We start from the raw sequence: 5,925 nt of genomic DNA, 5'->3' as shown, positions 1-5,925 counted from the left end.
ACCACAATAGTTTTTAAGCTATTTGTCCCATGAGCTATATATTGCAAAGGTGAATGATGGAATTTTAAAGGTAGCACTCAAGCAATTTACTTTGGAATGGCGGAGAAATACCATGTAGTAGGTAGGTATGGTGGACACAAATGGCATAGTGGTTGGCTCAAGTATTTGGGATGCATGAGAAGTATTCCCTCTCGATACAAGATTTAGGCTAGCAAGGTTATTTGAAACAAACACAAGGATGAACGGTGCAGCAAAACTCACATAAAAGACATATTGTAAACATCATAAGACTCCACACCGTCTTCCTTGTTGTTCAAAACTCAATACTAGATGTTATCTAGACTCTAGAGAAACCAAATATGCAAACCAAATTAGCAAGCTCTAAATATTTCTTCATTAATGGGTGCAAAGTATATGATGCAAGAGCTTAAACATGAGCACAACAATTGCCAAGTATCAAATTATCCAAGACATTTTAGAGTTACTACATGTAGCATTTTCCAATTTCAACCATATAACAATTTAACGAAGAAGAAACTTCGCCATGAATACTATGAGATAAAGCAAAGAACACATGTGTTCATATGAACCAGCGGAGCGTGTCTCTCTCCCACACAAGCATTTATTCAAACAAAAACAAAAACAAAAACAAACAGACGCTCCAAGTAAAGTACATAAGATGTGGCCGAATAAAAATATAGTTTCAAGAGAAGGAACCTGATAATTTGTCAATGAAGAAGGGGATGCCTTGGGCATCCCCAAGCTTAGATGCTTGAGTCTTCTTGAAATATGCAGGGATGAACCATGGGGGCATCCCCAAGCTTAGACCTTTCACTCTTCTTGATCGTAGTATATCATCCTCCTCTCTTGACCCTTGAAAACTTCCTCCACACCAAACTCGAAACACTCATTAGAGGGTTAGTGCACAATAAAAATTAACATGTTCAGAGGTGACACAATCATTCTTAACACTTCTGGATATTGCATAAAGCTACTGGGCATTAATGGATCAAAGAAATTCATCCAACATAGCAAAAGAGGCAATGCGAAATAAAAGGCAGAATCTGTCAAAACAGAACAGTTCGTAAAGACGAATTTTAAAAGGGCACCAGACTTGCTCAGATCAAAATGCCCAAATTGAATGATAGTTGCGTACATATCTGTGGATCACTCACGTAAATTGGCATAATTTTCTGAGTTACCTACAGAGAATTAGACCCAGATTCGTGACAGCAAAGAAATCGTTTGCTCGCGGTAATCCAAATCTAGTATTCACTTTACTATCAAAGACTTTACTTGGCACAACAAAACACAAAACTAAGATAAGGAGAGGTTGCTACAGTAGTAAACAACTTCCAAGACACAAATATGAAACAAAGTACTGTAGCACATGGGTTATCTCCCAAGAAGTTCTTTCTTTATAGCCATTAAGATGGGCTCAGCAGTTTTAATGATGCACTCGCAAGAAATAGTATTTGAAGCAAAAGAGAGCAACAAGAGGCAAATTCAAAACACATTTAAGTCTAACATGCTTCCTATGCATAGGAATCTTGTAAATAAACAAGTTCATGAAGAGCAAAGTAACAAGCATAGGAAGATAAAACAAGTGTAACTTCAAAAATTTCAGCATATAGAGAGGTGTTTTAGTAACATGAAAATTTCTACAACCATATTTTCCTCTCTCATAATAACTTTCAGTAGCAACATGAGCAAAATCAACAATATAACTATCACATAAAGCATTCTTATCATGAGTCTCATGCATAAAATTATCACTCTCCACATAGGCATAATCAATTTTATTAGTTGAAGTGGGAGCAAATTCAACAAAGTAGCTATCATTATTATTCTCATCAAGTGTAGGAGGCATAGTATAATCACAACAAAATTTACTCTCCATAGTAGGTGGCACCAAAAGACCACTATCATTATAATCATCATATATGGGAGGCAAAGTATCATCAAAGAAAATTTTCTTCTCAATGCTTGGGGGACTAAAAAGATCATGAAAACCAGCTTCCCCAAGCTTAGAACTTTCTATATCATTATCAACAATGGTGTTCAAAGAGTTCATACTAATATTACTACCATCATGCAAATAAGATTTCATAGGTTTTTTAATTTTCGCATCAAACAATCCATGTTTTAAATCAGGAAATAGAATAAGAAGCTCATTGTTGTCCATTATGCCAAACTAGTGTAAACAAGAAACAAAAAGATGCAATTGCAGGATCTAAAGGAAATAGCTTCGAGCACAAACACAACGGCGCCAGAAAAGTATTGTTACCTGGAACCGGAGTATGAGTGCCTTTTTACCTTTCCTCCCCGGCAACGGCGCCAGAAAAGTGCTTGATGTCTACGGCAGCTTCTATTCTTGTAGACAGTGTTGGGCCTCCAAGAGCAGAGGTTTGTAGAACAGCAACAAGTTTCCCTTAAGTGGATCACCCAAGGTTTATCGAACTCAGGGAGGAAGAGGTCAAAGATATCCCTCTCATGCAACCACTGCAACCACAAAGCAAGAAGTCTCTTGTGTCCCCAACACACCTAATAGGTGCACTAGTTCGGCGAAGAGATAGTGAAATACAGGTGGTATGAATGAATATGAGCAGTAGTAACGGCGTGTAGTTGATGGTGGTAATATGGTAGCAGTAGTAACGCAGCAAAACAGTAAACAAGCAGCGATAGCAGTATTTAGGAACAAGGCCTAGGGATTAGACTTTCACTAGTGGACACTCTCAACATTGATCACATAACAGAATAGATAAATGCATACTCTACACTCTTTTGTTGGATGATGAACACATTGCGTAGGATTACACGAACCCTCAATGCCGGAGTTAACAAGCTCCACAATTCAATGTTCATATTTAAATAACCTTAGAGTGCAAGAAAGATCAACACGACTAAACCAAGTACTAACACAGCATGCACACTGTCACCTTCACACTATGTAGGAGGAATAGATCACATCAATACTATCATAGCAATAGTTAACTTCTCAATCTACAAGAGATCATGATCATAGCATACGCCAAGTACTAACACGGATGCCTACACTGTCACCATTACACCGTGCAAGAGGAATAAAACTACTTTAATAACATTGCTAGAGTAGCACATAGATAAATTGTGATACAAAACACATTGCAATCATAAAGAGATATAAATAAGCACTTCACTACGCCATTCATAATAGTGAGTAAGTATTCTGTGAAATATAGCCTAAGAGACCCACACGGTGCACACACTTTCACCTTTACACACGTGGGACAAGGAGTCTCCGGAGATCACATAAGTAAAACTCACTTGACTAGCACAATGACATCTAGATTACAAGCATCATCATATGAATCTCAATCATGTAAGGCAACTCATGAGATTATTGTATTGAAGTACATAGGAGAGAGATGAACCACACAGCTACCGGTACAGCCCCGAGCCTCGATGGATAACTACTCCCTCCTCATGGGAGCAGCAGCGGTGATGAAGATGGCGGTGGAGATGGCAGCGGTGTCGATGGAGAAGCCTTCCGGGGGCACTTCCCCGCTCCGGCAGGGTGCCGGAACAGAGACTCCTGTCCCCCAGATCTTGTCTTCGCGATGGCGGCGGCTCTGGAAGGTTTCTGTGGGTTTCGTTCTTCGTTATAGGGTTTTCGCGACGGAGGCTTTAAATAGGCGGAAGGGCAGCGTCAGAGGGTCGAAGAGGCGGTGGCACCATAGGCTGGCGCGGCCAGGGCCTAGGCCGCGCCACCCTATCATCTGGGGCCCACGAGGGCCCCTCCGGCGGCTCTCGGGTGTTCTGGATGCTTCCGGTGAAAATAGGAACCTGGGTCTTGATTTCGTCCGATTTCGAGAATATTTCGTTACTAGGATTTCTGAAACCAAAAACAGCAGAAAACAGGAACTGGCACTTCGGCATCTTGTTAATAGGTTAGTTCCATAAAATGCACGAATATGACATAAAATGTGCATAAAACATGTAGATATCATCAATAATGTGCCATGGAACACAAGAAATTATCGATACGTCGGAGACGTATCAATCATGTAAATCACTTATACCGGAAAGGTACTTTGATTACATCAAATGCCACTGCGTAAATGGGTGGTTATAAAGGTGGGATTAAGTATCCGGAAAGTATGAGTTGAGGCGTATGGATCAACAGTGGGATTTGTCCATCCCGATGACGGATAGATATACTCAGGGCCCTCTCGGTGGAATGTCGTCTAATGTCTTGCAAGCATATGAATAAGTTCATAAGAGACCACATACCACGGTACGAGTAAAGAGTACTTGTCGGGAGACGAGGTTGAACAAGGTATAGAGTGATACCGATGATCAAACCTCGGACAAGTAAAATATCGCGTGACAAAGGGAATTGGTATCGTATGTGAATGGTTCATTCGATCACTAAGTCATCGTTGAATGTGTGGGAGCCATTATGGATCTCCAGATCCCGCCATTGATTATTGGTCGGAGAGAGTTCTCACCCATGTCCACATGTTTCACGAACCGTAGGGTGACACACTTAAGGTTTGATGTTGTAATAGTAGAACTTGAATATGGAATGGAGTTCGAAGTATTGTTCGAAGTCTCGGATGAGATCCCGGACATCACGGGGAGTTTCGGAATGGTCCGGAGAATAATATTCATATATAGGAAGTCATATTACAAGTTTGGAAATGATCTGGTGATTTATGGAAGGTTCTAGAAGGTTCTAGAAAAGTCCGGAAAAAATCACTTTGGAAGGCGGAGTCCCGGAGGGACTCCACCACCCATGGCCGGCCAACCCTAGGGGGTGGAGTCCCATGTGGACTCCACCTAAGGTGGCCGGCCACCCTCCCAAGGAAAGGTGGGAGTCCCACCTCAAGTGGGAATCCCACCTTGGGTAGGTTTCATGTCATATGGAAGGTTTTGGTTTGGGGTCTTATTCGAAGACTTGTAAACCAACTCTTGGGTGTTCCACCTATATAATGAGGAGCAAGGGGAGGGGGCCGGACACACCAAAGCCATTGTGGCTGCAACCCTCATAGTGGCCGGCCACCTCCCCCTCTCCCAAACCCTAGCCGCCCCACCTCCTCCACCTCTCCCGCAATGCTTAAGCGAAGCTCCGTCGGAGTTCTCCATCGCCACCGCCACCACGCCGTCGTGCTGCCGGAGTCAAGGAGGAGCTACTACTTCCGCTGCCCACTGGAACGGGGAGAAGGACATCGTCTTCATCAACACCGAACGTGTGACCGAGTACGGAGGTGCTGCCCGATTGTGGCACCGTCAAGATCTTCTACGCGCTTTTGAAAGCGGCAAGTGATCGTCTACCGCAGCAACAAGAGCCTCATCTTGTAGGCTTTGGAAATCTTCAAGGGTGAGTCTCGATCATCTCCTCGTTGCTCCCATCTTCTAGATTGCATCTTGGCTTGGTTTGCGTTCTCGCGGTAGGAATTTTTTTGTTTTCTATGCAATGTATCCCTACAGTGGTATCAGAGCCGTGTCTATGCATAGATGGTTGCACGAGTAGAACACAATAGTTTTGTGGGCGTTGATGCTTATGTTGTCTTTAGTTTGAGTACTTTGCATCTTTGTGGCATAGTGGGATGAAGCGGCTCGGGCTAACTTTACATGACCGCGTTCATGAGATTTGCTCCACGCTCGACATGCAACTTGTATTGCATAAGTGGCTTTGCGGGTGTCTCGTCTCTCCTACTATAGTGAAGATTCAATTTACTCTTCTATTGACAACACTAGTATCACCGTTGTGGTTCATGTTCGTAGGTAGATTAGATCTTACTCGAAAACCCTAAACCACGTAAAATATGCAAACCAAATTAGAGACGTCTAACTTGTTTTTGCAGGGTTTGGTGATGTGATATGGCCATAATGTGATGATGAACATGTATGAGATGATCATTATTGTATTGTGGCAACCGG

Source organism: Lolium rigidum, chromosome 1 (genome assembly GCF_022539505.1).
Source record: "Lolium rigidum isolate FL_2022 chromosome 1, APGP_CSIRO_Lrig_0.1, whole genome shotgun sequence".
Lineage (NCBI taxonomy): Eukaryota > Viridiplantae > Streptophyta > Magnoliopsida > Poales > Poaceae > Lolium > Lolium rigidum.
The sequence above is the reverse complement of the archived record's forward strand: the minus strand, read 5'-3'. Positions refer to the sequence as shown.